Consider the following 22,107-nt stretch of genomic DNA (forward strand, 5'->3'; position numbering starts at 1 on the left):
CTGCCATTAGGATGTACCTAAGAGCCTGGATCATTGCAACATTCGGTGCTGGATAAATAGTGCCAAAAAAAAAAAAAAAAAAAAGACAATACTCTTGGAGCATCCTCTAAATGTTTCCTAAATGTTTGGTTTTTACATTGCTTCCTCTACCTCTATTCTTCTATTCATGAAATGAATATTCTTTCATTATAGGATTAATAACAGTTACATTGACACATTCAAGATGACTGGAAGGGGCCCATTTTTGGAAAATGTAGTCTGTGAGGACAATGATTACCCTCGCTTCTGGTAAATTTTATGTGTGTATGTGTGTGTGTGCACGCGCATGTGGGTGTGTGCATGCGCCTACTAAGTACCGCTTACTATAATAGATCCAGAAGGGTTACAGGCATGAATAAAACACAATTCCACCTTCCAGGAGTTAACAATCTTGTGAAGTTGAAGACAGACACGTAAACAGGTCACCATATTTCAGAAGTTGCTAACCCAGCTCCCAGAGGGACGGGGCAGGCTCGTGCAAGCGTATGAAATGAACCAAGTGGGATGACCTGCGAATCAGACTGCATGTGCTCCACCTGAAAGGGGAGACCAGGAACTCGGCTCTGCCTGATTGTTGCCATGCAGTAAAGCAGCCCAGGATGTCCAGAGCCTCTGATTTTTAAAAAGCAACCCAAATGTAGTTTTGTGTGTGTGTGACAGTTCCTAATACTGACATTTTGCCAGGTAATTCCATTTTTTAACAATCAGCGTGCAGGCCAAATGTAATACGGAAGAGGACTAGGTTCAGCCAGTGCAACCAGTAAAAATCTCTGATATCATAAAATATGAAGACAATAAGGGAGCAGATTGACCGACTAATTTCATAAGCTGAGGGAGGGGTCAGGGAGAGGGAGAATGTCACAATGTAGATGATATCTGAACTGGATCTTGAGAGAGAAATTTGCCAAGAAGAAAACTAGAGGGAACAGCATTTTTGGCAATAGGAACAACAGGCACCAAAGCACAGTGAGGTGAAAGGGCATCCGTGTTTAAGGAAGAGACAATTATTCCACGTGATTGAGGCAGAGGATAGGTTGGTTTGCAGGACCTGAGGCTGAAATGGTACTGAGACCAGTTAGTGATGAGTCTTCAATGCCAGGGCAAAATGTTTTTAGGGCAGTGGGGAGACATCCTGGATTTGTAACTAGACAGGGATAATATAACAAGATTTTGTTTAAGAACAGTCACTGATGGCCCTTATAAAAATGGGAAGGAGGTGGAGACATTGGAGGAGGTCTAGGTGGGAGATGAAGAGGGTTAAATGGGGATGAAGAAGGAGAAATGTGTTGATAGAAATTTGAGAAGTAGAGATGATGGAATTGTTTTATTAGTTAGAATAGTCTAGGTTTTGTTGTAGTGACAAGCAATCCTCCAAATCCCAGTAGCTTTAAAAAAATTCTCACACTACAGTCCATCTCAGGTTTTTAGGGGATTCTGTTCTGCATCATATTCATTTGTTTTTTTATTGAGTTATAATTAACATACAATACTATATTAGTTTCAGATGTACAACATAGTGATTAAATACTTTTACACGTTGTAAAATGATCACCATAATAAGACCAGTTACCATCCATCATCATACAAAGTTGTTACAACCTCAATGACTATGTTCCCTATATGTAGGTTACATCCCCATGACTTATTTATTTTATAGTTGGAAGTTTGTACCTCTTAATCCCCTTCACCTATTTCATCTATCCCCCAACCTTCCTGCCCTCTGGCAACCACCAGTTTGTTCTCTTTATCTGTGAGTCTGTTTATCTTTTGTTTTGTTTGTTCATTTGTTTTTTAGATTCCACATATAAGTGAAATCACACAGCATTTATTTTTCTCTGTCTGACTTATTTCACTTAGCATAATACCCTCCAGATCCATCCATGTTATTGCAAATGGCAAGATTTCATTCTTTTTTATGGCTGAATATTATTCATTCACATACACATACATATATATGTGTCATATATATATATCTTTATCCATGTATCAACAGACACTTATAGACACTTAGGTTGCTTTTATATCTTGGATATTGTACAGAGTGCTGCAGTGAACATAGAGATAACATATATCTTTTCAAATGAATGTTTTCATTTTCTTTGGATAAATACCCAGAAGTGATATTGTTGTATCATATGGTAGCGAAATATTCATTTAGAGGCTAATAGACTTTCCACCTTCTGTCATATAACCAATCATGTAGCAGGGATAGCAATATGGTGAAATGCACACTGACTTTTAAAAGCTTCCATCCAGAAAGGACACATGTCATTCATACTCACTTTTGTTTAACCAAGACAAGTGACATGGCCAATGACCAACTCAAGGGGATCAGGAGGTATAATCCTGCCTTGTTCCCTAAAGGTGGAAAACCAGAAATATTGGTAAACAGCACTACAAACTTACAGATTTAGTGACTTATTGGATATGACATCAACAAGAGGAAGGAGGAAACTTCCATTTGTGGCCATGACAGAGTAACAGATACTTCCTGCTACTAACAAACATAAAGTTGTACAAAACACATGAAGTGACTGTTTCAGACCTTACAACAGGAAACCCAAGACTGGGATCCTTGAGAAAAGGAAACATGCACACATGGTAAGTCCCCATGTTTGCCTGGGCTTTTTGCCTGGGATCACTTTCTGGGTCACTGTGCATCGTGATGGGACCAGAAGAGCAAGACAACCTCACTGAACTGAGGTGGTAAAGATCAGAATTTCATGCTACTGAAGTGACTGGAATTTGCTGGCCAGGGTACCAGAGGTGAGGGAGATGGGCAGAGGGAAGACCCCAAAATCTGCATTAGAGTTCCCCTGGCCAAGGACTAGACTGCTCACAGATAGGCAAGATTCCACAAGGTCTCATGATCACCCCACACATTCAATGGGGATGCTCAGAAAGGACATGTCTTATAATGTCCTAATGTAAGGGCCACAGCATAGGACTATAGACAAAGCTGAAGAATAAAGTCAAGCTTGATAGAACCATTGGGATCTGCTAGTACTTTCACTGCATGCCAAAGCAAAGCCCACATTCCTTAGAAATGAAAAACATCATCCAGTCTCCCTATGATGTATCAACTACAATGTCCAGAAAACAGTAAGAAATTGTTGGATATGCAAAGGGGCAGGAAAATGTGACTCATAGTCAACAAGAAAAACCAGTCAATACAAAGAGACACTGATTTTCCATCTTTAGGGCACAAGATAGGATTATACCTCCCTATCCCCTGGAGTTGGTCATTGGCCATGTCACTTGTCTTGGCTCAACACAAATGAGTAGAAATGACACATGTCCTTTCTTTTGCAATTAGCAGACAAGGATGAGAGTAAAATGATTGAAAACCTTTTTGTTGTTGTTAACTGACTTAAACAAAGACTCAGTGACCTATAGGGCCATATCAATTGGTCTGAAATATGTGTAATTGGAGCCACAGAGGACAGGAGAAAGACGGTGGGCAGAAGAAATACTCCAAGAAGATTCCCAATGTACAAATTCCCACATTTGGTGAAAACATGAACATAAAGATCCAAAAATCTCAGTAAAACTGAAGACATATAAAAGCAGAAAAAAGCACACCTACACACATAGTATCAAACTGCTAAGAACAAAAGAGAGAGAAATTTTTAAAAAGCACCCAGAAGGAAAAAGACACATTAGAAATAGGAGAACAGCAAATGGATAATGACTGACTTCTATCAGAAACAACAGAGGACAACTGGATAGCATCTTTAAAACACTGAAAGAAAAAATAAGTTAACCCAGAATACGATATCCTATTAAAATATCCTTCAAAACGAAGGTAAAATAAGGACATTTTAAAATAAGCAAACTCTAAAAGAATTTGTCTCCAGCAGAACTTCACTATAGGAGATACTAAAGGAAGTTTTCCAGAATGAAGGGAACTGACACGAGATGGAAACTAAAATCTCAGAAAGGAACGAAGAACATCAGAAGTGGTAAATATATGGGTGAGTCTAAACACTAGCTCTTTTCCTTCTCTTAATTTCTTTAAAAGACAATTAACAGTTTAAGTAAAAAATAATAATATTAATGTTATTGTAGGGTTTACAATGTATGAGGAAAAAATATACAACAGCATACTGCCCCAGGGATGGGGACAGTAAATGCAATTATACATTTGAAGATTCTTACATTTTATTGAAATGGTATGTTAATTTTAATTATGCTGTGAGAAGTTAAAGATTCATATTATAATTCATGGAGCACCCACGAAAAAAATATTGCAAAGTGGTATGGACAACAGGAAATAACATAAACTTTTAAAAATATTAATTAATCCCCCCAAAAGCATGAATGTTGGAATAGAGGAACAATAGAAAACAAATAGCAAGATGGTGGACTTAAACCCAAGCATATCAATAATCACATTAAATGCACACGGACTAAATACTACAAAAATGTATGGGGAAGAACAGGAGAAAGACACTGATAGTTGATGAAACAATGACCCACCAAAGGTAGGATGGGGGAGGGATAGATTGGGAATTTGCGATTGACCTGTACACACTACTATATTAAAAATAGATAACCAACAAGGACCTACTGTATAGCACAGGGAACTCTGCTCAATATTCTGTAATAGCCTAAATGGGAAAAGAATTTGAAAAAGAATAGATACATATATATGTATAAATGAATCACTTTGCTGTACACCTGAAACTAGCACCACATTGTAAATCAGCTATGCTCCAATATAAAATAAAAATTAAAAAAAAAAAGAAGGTAGGTGTAATTAGACTCAGGCTCCCATGTACAAACGTATCCTTTAGGCCAGGGGGCCCCAACTTGCAGGTCACAGACCGGCACCTGTCCTAGCCTGTTAGGAACAAGGCCAAACACCAGGAGGTAAGCTGCAGGAGAGTGAGTGAAGATTCACCTGTATTTACAGCTGCTCCCCATCGCGCACATTACCACCTGAGCTCCGCCTCCTGTCAGATCAGTGGCGGCATTAGATTCTCATAGGAGCGCAAACCCTACTGTGAACTGTGCATGCAAGTGATCTAGGTTGCATACTCCTTATGAGAATCTAATGCCTGATGATCTGAGGTGGAGCTGCGGCTGTGATGCTAGCGCTGGGGAACAGCTGCAAATACAGATGATCATTAGCAGAGAGTTTTGACTGCACAGAGACCATAATCAATCAATTGCTTGCAGACTCATATCAAAACCCTATCAGTGAGTGGCAAGTGAAAACAAGCTCAGGGCTCCCACTGATTCTGCATTATGGTGAGTTGTATAGTTATTTCATTACATATTGCAATGTAATTATAATAGAAATAAAGTGCACAATAAATGTAATGCACTTGAATCATCCTGAAACCATGACCCACCCCTGGTCTGTGGAAAAATTGTCTTCCACGAAACCGGTCCCTGGTGCCAAAAGGGTTGGGGACTTTAGGCACTGACCAAGGAAGTGACAGGATTAAAGTCCAGGCCATTTTCTATTCTCCAAGCTGTGTGTCCTAGCACAGAGTTCTGTCTACAACAAAGCATCTTTCTCTTTCAAATATGTCCATGAGGCGAGGTGGGGGGAGGTTGTGTCTGACTAGAAGGGCTGCCTTTTTCTAAATTATACAAGTTCCTATATGGATTGGCACTGGTCTCAGACAGGAGGTATGACTCCTTGAAGGCAGACAAGAATGGGGAGTGTGGTTGCAGCTATGATGACCTGGACAGGGTGGGCTGGGGAGGACAGGACCTTGTGAAGGTGCTAGCCTGGGGGTCTCTCCCCTTCTTTTGTGAAGCAGAGTATACTGCTTTGCTCAGGCTGCCATAACAAAATATCACAGACTGGGTGCCTTAAACAACAGAAATTTATTTCTCACCGTTCTGGAGGCTGGAAGTCCAAGATCAAGGTGCTGGCCAATTTAGTTCCTGGTGAAGCCTCTGTTCCTGGATTGTAGATGCTGTCTTTTCGCTGTGTACTCACATGGCAGAGAGAGAGAGAGGGAGAAGAGAACACATGCGTCCTCTGGTGTCTTTTCTTATAAGGACAGTAATACTATCAGATCAGGGCTCTACTCTTATGACCTCATTTAACCTTAACACTTCCTTACTACAAATATGGCCACACTGGGGGGTTAGGGCTTCAACCTATAAATTTATTTGTCTCCATAACTAAGATGAAACAATTCAGTCAACGACAGACCTTCTCTTGCCTAACTGGGTTTTATGGGAAATATGCCAAAGAGAAATAACCACAGAATTCTGACATAACAGCTTTGAGGGAGAAAGGTAGGTAAGAAACTTGTTCTGCCTGATGGACAGAACTGGGGGATGGGGAGGGGCCACAAAAGGCCCAAGCCTTGAGCCCAGCCAAGGCTATCCTTTGGAGTGACCATGCTGAGGGAAATACTCCCCAGCACTTAACCCTGTTCCCTTTCTGTGGGAAAGGAGGGGTGTATGAAGTGGGTGGAGATGGAAACCCTGCAATGGAGCTGTGTCCCAGGAGAAATCATTAATTGCATCTGTCTTAGATGAAGCATGGTGGGACCCATGACAATCTTCTATTACAGGGGCTCAGGCAGATTTGGTGGGGGATAAGTTAACAGGGGGGTAGATATGCACATGCACAAATAGTGTGAGAGCTGGACCCTTCCAACCATTCCAGTGCTTTCCTTTCTGTCTTCAGCCCAATCAATAGACTTCTTGTCATAAGGCACCAAAGCTCATGAAAGCTACAAATGAGGGGTCAAGTAGGAAAATTCAGAATAATTGAGATCAGACCTTCTTTGAATTCTTGGAGCCTTTCTGCAAATCTAGGGAGAGATCTCCAGGGCAGGAGGGTAGTGGGAAAGATGCAGAGGAGTAGGCATCCCTGGCTTTTTCCCTGTTTGCCGTGCCAGGATTGGGACAGATGTGTCTGTTGAAGATGGGTCCCATCTGCCTTACCAAACGCCGCCCCCACCAGAAAATTTCAGATATCTGGAAAAAAGTCAAGGCAGAGAAGAAGAGGGAGAAGGTATATACTCTCAGGAAGCATCTACCACAACCATGGAGTGGAGCAGGGTCTCCACCTGGCTACATGTTAAAGGCAGGTTGGGGGCAGCTTCCAATGTTCCACAGGTCCTAGAGATGGATATATCTGTTTTGTTTGTTTTTTTTAATAGTAATCTTTTATTTATTTATTTATTTATTTTTATATTTAGTTTTGGCTGTGTTGGGTCTTCGTTTCTGTGCGAGGGCTTTCTCTAGTTGCGGCAAGCGGGGGCCACTCTTCATCGCGGTGCGCGGGCCTCTTCACTATCGCGGCCTCTCTTGTTGCGGAGCACAGGCTCCAGACGCGCAGGCTCAGTAGTTGTGGCTCACGGGCCCAGCTGCTCCGCGGCATGTGGGATCTTCCCAGACCAGGTCTCGAACCCGTGTCTCTTGCATTAGCAGGCAGATTCTCAACCACTGCGCCACCAGGGAAGCCCGGATATATCTGTGTTTGCAGTGAGATTCACAGAAGCCCTTCATTGAAAAGAGGTTACCATGTGGATGCGTTCATTCTACCAACATCTGTGGACAGCTGCAATTTGCTTGGCCCTCTGCTAGTTAAGAGGATGAACCCCCACAGAACTTAGTGGTGGGAGCCCTCCTTGAATGCTGACTATTCTGTAGAATAATATCCCTTCCAAAGTAAGCTGAGAAAATGGACAACACTTTCCTCCACTACCTAATGCACAAACATTTTTTCTTATTCAATTTAATCATTCAACATTTATTGAGAGCCACGAGCTAGGCTCTGTCCAGGGAATACAAAGATAAATAAAATATGATCCTTCCTTCAAAGAGCTCCCATTCCAGTTCATCTGTTCACTTCTTAGGAGGAAAAGTTTAGACACTTGACTTAGTTGAGACGTTACTCATTGATGTTCCCTTGCAGTCTCTTCTCCCTGTCCTGTGGGCATTTGGGGGCACTCAAAAACTCCCACACTAGAATGTGAAGAAATTGGAATACTTGTGCACCATTAATGGGAATGTAAAATGGTGCTGGTGTTATGAAAACAGTATGGTGGCTCCTCAAATAATTAAAAATAGAATTACCCTGTGAACCTGCAATCCTACTTCTGGATATATATCCAAAAGAATTGAAAGAAGAGGCTCAAAGAGATATTTATATACCCATGTCCACAGCAGCATTATTCACAACAGCCAAAATGTGGAAACAACCTAAGGGTCTATTGATGGATGAATGGATAAACAAAATGTGGGATGTCCATTCAATGGAATAATATTCAGCCTTCCATATTTCAGCATATGAAATCCTGTCATATGCTTCAACATGGATGAACCTTGAGAACATTATACTGAGTGAAATAAGCCAATAATAAAAGGCAAACACTATGATTCTACTTATGTGGATCCCACTTTAAAATAGTCAAAACCATAGAGACAGAAAGTAGAATAGTGGTTGCCAGGGGCTGGATGAGGGGGGAATGGAGAGTTATTATTTAATGAGTATAGAGCTTTAGTTACATGTTCATCAGCAGTGTACAAATGTTCTAATTTCTCTGGAGACTGAGTGGACAATAATGTTAGTGAACCATACACTTAAAAATAAAGACAGTAATTTTTATGTGGACATATATTTTACCACAATTAAAACAAAACAAAACGAAACCTCCACACCAGATAGTGCTCTGTTATTGCATACTGAACAGTGCCCAGAGCCAGGTATTGACTGCCCTGCCTGCCTAAGTTTCATCAAGGTAAAGCCCATGCTATTGGGAATAGTGGGCAAGGCTCTTGGCAATCTGACCCCACCCACCTTGATGGCCTCTGCTTTCCCCCAGACCCTGTCCAGCGGCACTGCACTCACTAGACAAACCAAATGCACTGTTCTGTGGACTAAATGAACTTTTGTGCGCATTTTCAAAAGACACACGTTGGAGGGATGAGTTAAGAATCTTACTGAGGAACAAGAGTGCTAAGTTGTCTTTCTATCAATTGCTCTGATTGTTGCTTAAAAAAAAAAGCACTTGTGGTACATTCTTATAACCAGAGTGAGACTGACTGAGCCACACAGGATCAAAGCAAAATGCTGGTGATATTTACATTACTATAGCTCCTGAACAGGACTTTTCCCCGACTTTTCCATTCTCACCTTCATCAGAAGCCTGGGAGTTAGGGATTATCTCCATCTTACAGATGAAAATATGGAGGCTTCTCTGAAGGAAGGTCACACAGCTAATAATGGCAGAGGCGGGGCTGGGGACTGTTTTCTGGCCCTCAATGCCATGCTCTTTCCTGTATACCAGTTGTTCTCAAACTTGAGCATGCATAAGCATCACTTGGAGGGTTTGCTTAGTGCAGACTGCTGAGCTCCACCCCAGAATTTCTGATTCAGCAGGTCTAGGGTGGAGTCAGAAAATTTGCTTTTCTAAAGAGTCCCCAGGAGACACTGACGCTCTGGTCCAGAGGTCACACACACTTTGAGCAACAGTGGGCTGCACCAAAGTTACCTGGTCCTCTAGCCAATGGAAGTTTCCAAGATGGTCCTTGCCTTTCGGGCAACATGCTACCATCAGGGATCTGTAGTGGTCACAGTTGAGTTTTTGGAGGGAATCAATATATAACACTTTTCTCTTTCTTCTGGAGTTTGGAACCAATTGAGAAATGAGGCATGGGTGGAAGAGATAGACATTTATCTGCTTTGTTACTGATAAAGCTGATTGAAAAACAAGGTTTTAGATATGTGGTCACCAGAGGTTTCCTAAAACATTGCTTCTGAATTGAAACTTAATCACCCAAAATGTTGGCCTTAGTCTTGCTTTTGTTAAAGCTCACCACATAGTGGAGAGTAAATTAGAATGGATTCTCTCTGGGGATGGGAGGTAGCTTCAAATATAGAGCCCAGAACTTGGTTGTTTTTTTCTCCCTGGGCAAGAAAAGCCTCTGGCATCTGGTATCTGGCCACGTACTCATAGCTGGGCCTTGGTGTTCTCCTGTCCAATGTGAAAACAATTTCTCAGAACATCACCATCAGACAAGGCCACTCTGTGACCATGATAACTATCAAAACAAAAACAAGACCCCTCTGTAATCATGTCTGAACAAGGACAATTACATGAACATTGTCCAAACCACAAAATCCCAAACATCCCTCTCTCCTTGCTAACATGAGCGGCTGCTACTTCTTTACCAATGACAGCATCAGCCTCGCTCTGGTCTGCCTTCCCTAGGGATAAGATTTATGGAGATGCCCAATCATAGAATTACCCTCACTTCCATGAAGTATCCAATTCAGAGTAAAACCCCACTTCCTAAACTCTCCCCCAAATCACCTAACACAAGCCCAAATTCTTTAATAAGTCCTTTATAATATCCGCTTACTGAGATGTCCCATGTATCCCCATGGTATACACTCTCCCTTGCTTCATGAGTAACCAACCCCAGTTGTTTAACTACAGGTGTATTCCTGGTGGCCTTTGACTTCAAGACATTGGTTGACATCCCAAAGTCACTAATCAGGGGAGGAGTGAGGAAGAGGTCAGGAAGATGTGGAGTGTGCCTCCCGTGCTTTTAGAGGGGAATAATTATGATGTCCACCAACAGTTAGCTGGCTGACCCAGTGGATACTGAAGGCCTTCCATACCCACCTGCCAGCTGGTGCCCCTCGGTTTGGACCTCAGGTGATGGGGAATTCTCAGCTTCCTCTTTCAGCTCTTTAGCTCTGCAGGAAATTCTTCTGCTTGATGTCCCTACCTGGTTCTGTGGTTGGCACCCCATCTCCTGAGAAAGTCCAATGAAATGTGACAACAGAAAGGCTCCTAACGAATGGGGCAGTTCACCAAACATAACAATGATGAAAACAGCCACCAACAGATGACTTATTTACCCAGAGGAAGAAGTGTGCAAAGAATAGGAGATGGCAAAGGACAATTCACAATGCCAGCATGGTTTCAGCCATCCATCCGTACTGCTGGTCTCCACTGTAGTGCGGAAGTTAGACAGGGAAGCGTGAAGTGTGAGGGCAGAACTTTAGTAGAAGGAACCTTTGTCATAGCCACCGTTTACAGACTCCCTCCGATGCACCAGGCACCAAGTAGGCACTTTGCCCTTCAGGCCTCATTTAACTCCCAGGAAAAAAATCCTTTGCCGAAGAGAGTGATTTCACTTCAGTTTTTGCTCCTGAGAAGAGCAGGACTCAGGGATGCAAGGACTTGCCCCAGATCACCCAACTAGTGAGGTCTGCCTGCTGCCAGACCCCACATGCCAAATCACTACAGCATGGCCTTTCAGCATCCCCTAAAATCTAAACTATTTTAACTGCTCTGGCTAACTACCTAATCACTATTTAAAAAAAAAAAAAAACATTTTATTATGTTAACCAAACCTCTACTCTGCAATTAACTCTAATTGCATAAGCAATTATATTGGGAGTAAGATGATTTTGCAGTTTAAAGCTATTTATGCTGACACTAGATTTTTCTCTAGCTAATTAATTCTTATTTCTTGGTTATAATTGTTATTTAATTAAGAGAGTTTCTGACTCTGCCCGCACGTTTGTCTAAGTACCAGTCTGTCCCCTTGCTCATGTACCTGAGCACATCACGTCTGCTTTGACAGGGCATCCCAAAGCGGGGACAGAGAATTGGTCAATTCTGTTGAACCACAAGAAAGCAAGCTTGGCTTTATTCATTTGTCACTCAAAGGTAGGAAGGAAATAATTCCAACACATGGTGTTGGGTAATCTAATTTATAGTATATTAAGTGCTCTAAGTCATTAATGACCCCAATCACTAGTATGAAAGTGGAATCCTCAGTGGGGTCTCTCAAAGTCCTAGAGCTAGCTTCAGTGTTTGAGAATGTCCCAGTGGGGACTGTCTATATACCCATAGTGAGTCTACACAAACTGCCTCAATCTGTTTCTGGCTGGGCTCACACCAATTTAAGGGGACCCTGTCAATAATGGCTTTATCATCAGCAGTTGACTCATGCCAATCAGAAACTCTGATAAGATGTTGATGAAGTCATAGAGCTGGGTGCCGATTAAAGGACTGACATTCAGATAGCCATGGGCTATCAACAGAGAAAAATTGAACAAGGTCCCCTGGGTGTGATAAGTTTAGAAATCATTGACTTAACTATAGGTTGATGTTATTCAAAAGTTGGCTTTACAAATATTAGCTCATCTAACTCTTATCTTCTTTCATTAAACTTGTTCTGTGTAGGTACCCTGAGACTCAACCCTTCCACATCCATGACCAGATCCTTTTGACCTTCACTCACAAATCCCCTTTGGACCCAAAGAAGGTTGCCAGATATTGCAAATATTGCACGAGGCATACTCTAAAAAATTGTTCATCGTTTATCGAAAACTCAAATTTAACTGGGTGTCCTGTATTTTTACTTGCTAAATCTGGCAACTCTACCCACCCCTAATGGTTTAGGAAGCTTAATCTGTTGAAGGAGAAGGTGGCCCCTTCCCAAAGCACCTTCCCATGGCCTTATTATGTTTCAAAAGGTCATAATTAAATAATAACATGCAACACTTTGAAATAGATTTTTCAACCTTTCCAAATATGAGGATTCTTTCATTATATGTAAATATTATAGATTTTTACATGATAGCTGTTTTGGTTGGTAAAAAAAAAAAAAAAATCATGAAAAATAGTTAAGTTGTTATTTTGAGAAACCTTTCATGATGGTGGGAAGGGGAGCCCTAAAGAACACCCCCTGCAAGGAGTTGAGATTTGCTCCTTAGAGACACTGGCCAGTGCTAACTGACCCATTCCCCATCTCCCCAGCCTCCCCAGGACACACATTCGACAGATTGGACTTGTCTGAAGTCCTCCATGGGCCAGTAACTTCCAACCAATCCAGGGCTTGGTGGAGGAGGTAAGACTAGCCTGGGCCCCCTTGACCATCACACAGGTGCTCCCTCCACATTTCCACCCTACCCAACACAGCAAATGCCCTCTTCGCAAACTCAAAAAACAGCTTCTCACCTCGGAGAGGGGCGAGTTTCTAAGCCAGAGGGTGATTTTCAGTCTCTGCCCCAGTTTCTTAACTAGCCTCACCTCTGTTGAAGGCCAACTTATCCAATAGACACAGTAGAATGCACAAAAAAAGTTTGAATTTCTTAATCAGATGGGAAAAAAATGAACTTGTAGGTCAAAGAAAATGTTTTAATATAGGATACTAATATATTTGTCTTTATACCAATACAGTCATTAAATGCCATTTTTTAACATTATTTTTAATAAAGAAGGGGACCCACAAAGGCAAAGATGCCCAGGGCCCGTGAACGTCACAGTGCAGCCAATCTCTATGAACTCTGAAGACAAAGGCTTTTTAGAATTATTGTCGCAGGAGGAAGATGTCAGTCATGTGTGGAGGAGAATCAGACTTGTGCTTAACCAACTGTGACCCTCATTCCAAGATGGATTTCAAAAAGCCTTAGAGTGCAATGGAACAGAAAAAGCTAAAGAGCTAAGATGAGCTTCCTGGAAGCCAAAAAGAAGAGAGAATTCTATTCTCTTACAAGAGGCACAATGTATAGACATTAAAACACAGTGCATAGGGAAAATCTCTTATGCGGATACTTGGACAGACTATTGGCTGTGGTGACGGAAGACAATTGCTTACCTTCCTTCTGAGGAATATCATCCAACTTCTTAGCACAGCCTGTGAGGCCCTAGATGACCTGATCCCCACCTGTCTCTCTGACCTCATCTCTCACTCTGTGCTCCTTCCCTCAGCATTAAGTTACTGAGCATGGTTGAGATTCTGAGCCTTTGTACTTGTAGTTCCCTCTACCTGAAAAGCTCTTCCCCTTGATCTGCTTGCTCCCTCAGATCTCACTTCCAAGGTCAAATCTTCCAAAGGGCCTCCTCTGACCTCCCGGCTGATGTCTCCCCCACATCGTCCTCTCATTCTGGTCTTGCCTTGTTTTATTTCGTCCGTGATATTTATTGCCATCTGAAATTGCCTGTTGGTGGGCTGATTGTTTGTCATCTGTCTCCCCACTGGCATGGAAGCTCCTTGCAACCTTTGTTGTCATTTTCCTCTGCATCTGTCTGCCTTCTGCTTGGAACTCAGTAGTGGCACAGTGAATTATTGAATGAATAGATTTAGGAAGGTGCATCCTTGTAGGTAGCAGGGACCTGGCTGTGCTGTGAATTGACAGTGTTGTGATGGAATGCAAATTTGCAGGCGCAACTTTGGAGCTGGGACAGTGCAGAATATTCTGTGTAGTAATGTAGACAAGAATTTTCAGCCCCAGGAATCCTGGAGGAGGAAGTAGGGGGCATGCCTATATATTTTTTTCTAATCACAGGCAATAGTCTGTCTCTCAATCGGGAGAGAACATTTTCCCGTTGGGTCCTCTTAAAGAATATCTATGTAGTGAGGGGTCTTTCTGACCAAGAAAGCATCTCTTAGTTGAGTCCTGCCATCCCCAGGCAGTACTCTGATGGTGACTCATCCAGGAGGACAAAAGCAAGTGTCCCTCACATTTCTACATTTTCATGAGATACTTCCTCTGACGGTAATGTAAACACTGTAAAATATTGAAAACATCATCGGGTCACACTCAGTGCATTTGTTCCAAAGCCACATTCCAGCCAAGTCCTGGGCTTGATGAATCGCCCTGAATGCAGCTATATTTAGGCCTCTGCCTGCAAATGTTTCTGTTTGTCGCTGAGCCCCAAGGAGTAATTCCAGAGAACGTCTCTAGTGTCCCGGTCCCCATGGAAACGGTTCTCGCGCTTTGAGTGCCAGCCCCAGGAACGAGGAGGAGAGTCTGTGCCATTTCCTCTCTGCCACTGACACAGAATCCGAGTTTTGGTATATGAAACAAGCCCAGCCTGGTCCTTGGTCCCTAGTCCTGCTCTGGGAAGAATGGGTCAGTGTGGTTTGGGATAGTTCATGGCAGAGCTAGCTTTATAAACACCTCTTCATCTCACTCTTCTCATTTTCACACCTTTGTAATATTTCCACATCTTAGTGTAATAGGATAATCAGGAGTACAGTATCTGTGCATTCTAAACAATGGCATCTGATTGGAAAAAAGGAAGGAAGGAAGGGAGGAAGGGAGGGAGGGAGGGCGGAAGGAAGGAAAAAAAGAAGGAAGAAAGAAGGAGAAAAATGATAAGATAACAAATTGTTAACTATGAGATACCTGGGGAGGACAGTGTGTATCCAGGGCAGGAGGACATTCACTTTTGTTTTGTAGTATTTGAATTTTTTCCAACAGTGGTCCTGGGTTTCTTCTATAATTAACTAAAGCAGAAGGGTTCACTATTATTGAATGCACCCTGAGTTGGCCACCTACGTGTGCTACTTTTTATCCATTTCAACCGTTCAACCCTGTTTCACCTTTGTTATCTGGAATCTCAAAGAAATTATGGTAGTCCAGGGACTTCCCTGCGGGCGCAGTGGATGAGAATCCACCTGCCAATGCAGGGGACACGGGTTCGACCCCTGGTCCGGGAAGATCCCATGTGCCTCAGCGCAGCTAAGCCCATGAACCACAAGAACTGAGCCCACGCTCTAGAGCCCGCGAGCCACAACTCCTGAGCCCGCAAGCCACAACTCCTGAAGCCCACGTGCCACAACTACTGAAGCCTGCATGCCTAAAGCCCGTGCTCCACAACAAGAGAAGCCATCGCAAGGAGAAGCCCGCATACCACAACAAAGAGTAGCCCCCATTCACCACAACTAGAGAAAGCCCATGCGCAGCAACAAAGACCCAATGCAGCCAAAAATAAATATAATTAAATCTTTAAAAAAAAAGAAAAGAAATTATGGTAGCCCAGAAATAGAATCGAAGCAGATTTCCAAAGTCAACAATAAACCATTCATTTGTTTCTAGAACCTCACTGCTCCACTAACCTCAACCTTAAGTTTAGCCATACCAAACTTACTGCATATGTCCAATTCATCAAGACGTGTACATGACATGTGTGCAGCATTTGATATATCAATTAGACCTCAATAAAGTTAAAATAAATAAATTTAATTTTTGTTTTCATCAAAGTTACAATTTGTGCCTAGTTCAACAGTCAAATAGCACCACGAGGCTTAATGTACAAAAACATAAAATAAATAGAATGGCTTTCCCCTCTTTACTCCAGATTTCTGCTTCCCAGGGGAAAGATCTTTCAATGGTGTGAGCTCTTCCTTCTGGCTCTTATCTCTGTGTTCTAAGCAATGCATCTCTCGTACTGTTTCTTGATGTTCCAGTTTTAGACACTGTCCATGGAATTCTTCCTATGGAAGATAATGAGGATTTAGATCTCTTCTACACCCTCCACTTCAACATATGCTTTCTCTCCACGCACTTCCCAATGAGGTGGTGCCATAATGTTTAGTTAGAGCAAATATTCTGTGTACACATTATGCCCATGTATATACTACTCAGAGCTAAGTCTTGTATGACTGCATTTTCTTTCTTTTACAACTATTTGAAATCTCTGGAATGGTCTCTTTATCTCATGTGTTCAGTTTTTAATAATGCCTGCCATTAATTCATTCTAGAACTCTCTAACAGAAGTGCCAATCTCCTCTCAATACATTCATCAGGGATTTTATTGGCTTCATCTTTTCATGGTGACATTTCTCTAGGAGGTGCTTTCACCACCCTCCTGGGGACTCCCTTCCTCTTCTTCTTGTTCTGGATCCCATGTTTTCTGTATCCCACATCTTCCTCTGGCTTGGTTTCTCTCTCTTGTTTTAACAGAGCACACCTCCCAATTAATTCCTGAAAAGGGATGGGTAGTTCTGTTTTTCCCCCACCTTCATATTTAATTGTTGGATGGGTATGGGATTCTAGAGTGGACACCATATTCCTGTAGAGTTTTGAGAGCATGATTCCATTTTTCGTGTTGTTCTTGAGAGTCCAATACCATTCTAATTTCTGATTCTCTGAATATAACCTACACATTTCACTCACCCCATCCCCTGATTTCAAGGCTTTAATTTTTCCCAGTACTATTAAATTTTCTAACGAAGTGATTTGTCCTTTTTTCATTTTTATCCTGCATACTTAGTGGGCCCCATCAACTTGGAATCCAGTTTTAGGAAACTTTCTTGTGTCATTTCTATGGTAAATTCTTCTCCTCTGTATTTAGTTTTCTTTACTCTGAAACTCATATTTTTTCTTAATATTGCGCTCCCAGACTGGTTCTATACTTTTTTAGAATTTATTTTATTTAAGTATAGTTTATTTATAATGTTTTAATTTCTGCTGTACAGCAAAGTGACTCAGTTATACATGTATATGCATTCTTTTTTATATTCTTTTCCATTAGGTTTATCACAGGATATTGAATATAGTTCCCTGTGCTATACAGTAGGATCTGTAAATTTTTACTAATTCTTCTCTGTTTTTCCATTTCTTTTTCTTCCTGTTCTCTATTCTGAGACATGATCTTTACTTTATCTTCCTAAACCTTCTTGTGACTTTTTAATTTCTTCTGTAATATTTTTAATTTACAAGAAGTCTTTATTTTTCTCTGAACACTTATATTTTGTAGCCTTCTCTTTTTGTTTCAGAAATGTTCTCTCTCTCTTATTTTACCTTTTGTATATATTTTTTGCTTTTTAAAAAATATTTCCTTCTATTTCTCACTCCTAGTTGGGTTTTTGGTTGGTTGGTTGTTTGGTTAGCTGGTTAGTTGGTTGGTTTGGTTTCTCTGTTGAATTGTTCAAATATCTAGTGATACTTAGAAGTCCATTTGCATTACACTAGAAAGAAGATTAGAAGCTCCGTGTACATGGACAGGACTGGTTGACTAGTTGACTGATGGCCTTCACTGTGGGGTCATTTGGTCAAGTTAATTCATTGGGGACCAGCTCCCCACAACCATAGTTTCCTGTAGGCCTTTTCTCTTAGAGTAGCCTGTTTCCTGCACATTAATCCTATTTCTTACTTGGAGTTTGTAGAAGGCTGGATGACAGTATTCTTAGCCCTGAGATAGGAAAGGTGGCTGGTGGAGGAGACATCACACTCACCATTTGGCATATGGATTTTCATCTAATCTGCACGATCAATATGACAGCTCTAGCCTCAGATGAATCTGGAATCCCAGAATCCAGTCATCATCTGGTTCAACACCACCAGGGAATAAAACCTCAGTCTTTTGCAAAGGTGAAAGAGTGTCATCTCTGGCAGCATGGGGTGGATCAGGGGTCCAAGTTGAACTGCTTTTTATGCCAAATGTTAGCTACATCTTTAGCTTTCAACCTCATCTGTCCCAACCATGCATCCCTTTACAGGAATTAACTAGAAGATGTGCTCTGCTAATACAAGAGAGAAAAACCAAGACAGAACCAAATCTTCTGAGGTGCTGTGGCACGACTCAGGTTACGTTTAAATATTCTCCACTTTTAGTGGAAGGTTCAGCTTTCTCTTCTGCCAAGTCAGTGATCTCTTGATTTTCTGTCATCAAACTTCCACAATTTTGTTGTTCTTGTCTCTTCACCCAATCTCTGTCCTTGTGTGTTTATGTCTGTTTTTAAATCTTTTTACTGACATTTGTGTGGGCTTTCTGGAGAAAGCAGCAGTAAAACTGTGTTCAAGTTCCAGTCTAAGCAGAAGTCCTCATACTGGTGTTTTCTGTGTATTCTGAACCCAGGATGTGCTTGAAAGTCTATTTTCCTCCCACCTGCCTGGAATAGGCTCTCCTCTCTTGGCTACCCAGCAAGTCACCGGCGTGCATGCATCTATCCAGACCCAAATCAAATGGCATCTCAGCTCCCTAAGCAGAGTTGTCACGTGTTCTTCTGGGCTCTCATGGCACTCTTTCCTTGCTTTAGTTTTCATTGCATATAGAAAATATCCACTATGAGAAGATACTCCATGTTTTGTTGGTGTCACGGCTCATCGCCATTTCTTTCGTATTTTTAGAACTGAGTTTTATATCTCGATTTATTTTTAGGTTAGCCAGATTATAACAAGTGCTTTTCTTTGTATGGAAATGTCTGTTGGTCACATTCTTTCTGAATGTTTGCTTTGCTGAGAACTTCCTCTCCTTCCCTCCCATGAATGCTACTCAAGCTGAGTGATATCCCGGGGTCAGAGCAGAGGCAGCCTTTGGTGGGGAGAAAGGAAGGCACTTGCTCATGTGTAAGGGTGTCTTTTCTGACTTTGTTGCTGTGGCTCCGTGTTAGTGGGAGGCAGCCACATCCCTGCCGACCCCCTCCTCTGACTGTAGTGCCCTGGCATGTTATGGACGCCCAGAGGGAGCAGGGACGGGGAGCAAGCAGCAACCCTGCTCCTGAGCTTTGTCAGTCTTCAGTGCCAGCCTGTGGCAGCAGCAGGATGGAGGTTGCCCACTGCCATCCTCCCCCGTAGCCCGGTCAGCTTGAATTACTCCCTCCCAACAGCCTTTGCCTAAAAATCCTATAGCATCTCAAGCAAGTTGGCACTTGCTCCAAATTCTATACCCTGGAGTGGTAGTTCAGAAGTCAGCCCTCCCTGCTTCAACACCCGACGTAGGCAGGCCTCATTCCCTGCACCTCAGCTGAGCTGCTCATCAAGGTATCCATCCTCCCAAACCATACAACTTACATGAGTCAAGGGATGCTCATCAGCTAAGAACAAGGATTCTTCTTTTTCTTATTACACAGATTTCCCATATTATTGAACCCTTTTGGTAATTTTGCTGGGAATTTGGAAGGAGTGGAGAATTCAATGCATGGGTCTCTGAGATTGCCGTATTGGTCCAGTGGTTGAGAAAGTGACGCTCATCTTTCTGTTCCCGATGTTTACCAGGTGGACTTCATAAATGCATAAACCAGACACCTTAGAACTCATATTCCTGATCATTTATCCCTCCGTTAAAAGGTACACAACCCATTTCATTTAGGCTCTGGATGTTCTCCCATGGAGGGCAGCTTTAACATCAGCATCATTGTCCACAGCTACTTATTTTCCCTGAGACAGTCATAGGCTTTGCCTCTGTTTTGAGTGCGTCTGGGTTCAGAATCCAAATGCTTGAGTGATGTCCGTATAAAATGATGGCTTGTTGGCTAGTGGAGGCCTCTGCCTCTCCAGGTCTGTCCCGTCCCATTTCGGTGCGTGGATGAAGAGATGTGATCCAAACAGAAGTCTGGACTGGATCTTTCACAGTCAGTTAGGGCAGGCTGAGAGAAGGGCAGGTTCCTTCTTCCCTCTCAGGGTGACAACGTGAGCCATGCAATTGTAATAGCCAGAGATTTTAAGGTCAGACTCCCCCCCACCCCCCCTTCTCTCATTGCAGACTCTGGAAGCCGAATTTCTGCCTCATAGGAGCTCTTAGAGGAGATGTTGGTAATGTTGAAAGGAGATGCGAAGAGGGCTGCTTTCCAATTAAAGGCTTGGTGGGGTGGCTGGATGCTTTTTCAAGATCGGGGGTTGTAGGTACCAGATATCATCACCGTCATCACCTTAATAGCTACTATGGGCCCCAAACAAATGTGGCTTCACTTAATTCCTATACTCACCCTGTAAGGTAGTTGGTAATATTCCATTCTACAAATGAAGAAATTGAGGCAGCAGTGCTTTACCACGTAGGCATCCAATAAATAGTTATGAGTAAATAAATGAATGAATGGATGAAATGACTTGCTCAAGACCAGAGAGCAATTAAATGGAGAGGGAGGAAAATTCCAGATGAGCCTCTTCCTCATGTACCAAGGAAGGCAGTATAAGAAGGTCAGTGGAGAGGAAGGCAGATCTCTAACCCCGTAGGTAACAGTGATGTTGGAAGTTGCAGCAGTGTGTGAAAACGCAGTGATTCGGGAAATATCCACATTCTCTTAGATGCCCAGCTCAATTTTCAATGACAGCAGAAAGTGAAAACTTGCAGATTTTATACATAGCATTGAATAACGAGGTATTTCCCAGTGATTGAAACAAGTAAAAACACATTTCTGCCCTTTTCAAGAGCAAGTTTTTATTATATTTCCTAATGAAAAATCCAATTCTATAACATAATTGTGGTGTTGATTATTCACCTCAGAGAAGGACTCCGTGAACACCTATGGACCACACCCTAGGACAGGGTCATCAAACGTTTTCTGCAAAGCACCAGATGGCAAATATTTTAAGATCTTCAAGCCAAAATCTGGGTCGGCCAAACTACTCAGTTCTGCCCAGTACACCTCCTGGCACGTGGTAGGTCTTCATTGAGTATTAAAAAGAAATGAATTCACAGTCACTTTACAAAACCGTTCAGCAGTTTCTCGCGAACTTAAACAAATGCTTACTTTAGAACAGCAATCCCTCTCCTATTCATCCAACTGAAATGAAAACTTGTGTTCACACAAAAACCTGCATGAAAATGTTCATAGGGCTTTATTTGTAATCAACGAAAACTGGAAACAACCCAAATGTCCAACTGGTGAATAGACTAACAGTGGTACATTCATATAATAGAATATATTCAGCAGTAAAAAGGAATAAACTTCTGATAGACGCAATAATGCGACTCAAAGGCTACATACCGAATATATGACATTCTGGAAAACTAGCTACAGAACACAGATCAGTGGTTGCCAGGAGCTGGGAGGTAGGGAGGGGTTGACTAAGTAGAGATACAGAGAAGTTTTTGGAAAGATAGAAGTACATCTTGGGACTTCCCTGGCAGACCAGTGCTTAGGACTCCACGCTTTCATTGCCATGGCCCCGGGTTCAATCCCTGGTTGGGGAACTGAGATCCTCCCCACCTCACTCACAGCTGATATTGTCAAATTTATTAATTTCTCCAAAAAAAAAAGGCACAGTAAATAAAATTGTCTCATTCTATCAGCACCAAATCAACCAACCTAATTCCATACGTAGCCACATGCGCTGCCTTCCCTCCTGTTACAATGAAAAAAAAAAAGAAAAAAAAAGAAGGTCAGTGCACGGCAGGGTAACTAGCCGTCCCAGTTTTCCTGGGACTTGTCCAGGTTTAGCACTGCAAGTCCTGCATCCTGGAAAACCCCTTGGACCTGGGCACGCCAGATCGGTTGGTCTGCCTGGTATACAAGATTTTCTTGCCTGCTGGAAAGTAAAATAAGGATTGGTTCAGGAAAGACTGACTCAGATTTAAGAGAATGATGAACACATAACCAACAGGTGTGGAG

The 22,107-nt window shown here is 42.1% G+C and overlaps 1 long non-coding RNA gene across 1 annotated transcript in view; it reads left to right on the plus strand.

Annotated features, from left to right (window-relative positions):
• Window positions 1–22,107, plus strand: part of LOC309623331 — a 44,155-nt gene that overhangs the window by 14,748 nt on the left and 7,300 nt on the right. Inside the window, exons 1-2 of the long non-coding RNA XR_014241329.1 lie at window positions 1–20,692; window positions 21,878–22,099. The exon at window positions 1–20,692 is cut by the window's left edge and continues 14,748 nt beyond it. This is a non-coding gene — a long non-coding RNA (uncharacterized lncRNA). The remainder of the gene's footprint in view (window positions 20,693–21,877; window positions 22,100–22,107) is intronic.

The sequence above is a fragment of the Balaenoptera borealis genome, assembly GCF_965194805.1.
Source record: "Balaenoptera borealis genome assembly, chromosome: 2".
Classification (NCBI taxonomy): domain Eukaryota; kingdom Metazoa; phylum Chordata; class Mammalia; order Artiodactyla; family Balaenopteridae; genus Balaenoptera; species Balaenoptera borealis.